This window comes from Aulonocara sp. 'chitande type north' Nkhata Bay, linkage group LG14 (genome assembly GCF_057382095.1).
Source record: "Aulonocara sp. 'chitande type north' Nkhata Bay isolate Kocher_YH1m ecotype deep benthic linkage group LG14, A_spYH_male_GT1.1, whole genome shotgun sequence".
NCBI lineage: Eukaryota > Metazoa > Chordata > Actinopteri > Cichliformes > Cichlidae > Aulonocara > Aulonocara sp. 'chitande type north' Nkhata Bay.
Window position 1 is genome coordinate 22,247,475 of NC_141357.1, and position 459 is coordinate 22,247,933.

Here is a 459-nt window from a genome sequence, read left to right on the forward strand (position 1 = left end):
TGTCCACAAATAGTGGCATAGTTGCAACATGACATAGGTCATGTCATGGTCACAGGGAGATTACCATCGTATTTTTCCTGAAGTCTGACTGACATATTTAGCAGCAGTGAGGGCTTCCATTAATGCCAGGAAATCCAGACATCAGATAAAACGTCATTCAAGACACTGTGTTCTGGGCACCTTGCAATGTTTATGAATACAAGTTAGAGAAATTTTAGATTTCTATAACTATGAAGTCTGAGTTTATACTTTTAACAGCAACACTGAGAATGTTAATAGATAGAAATACGAAATAAAAGTGCACAGTTTTAGATTCTCCTATAAACCAGCGGTCCCCAACCCCCGGGCCTCGGACTGGTACCGGTCCGCGCAGAGGGAGGGAGTCTTGAACACCTTGAGCTGAACTCTATGCTGATGGAATCTTATCATTCAAATACTGCCCCTGAAGTTCATGTCTGT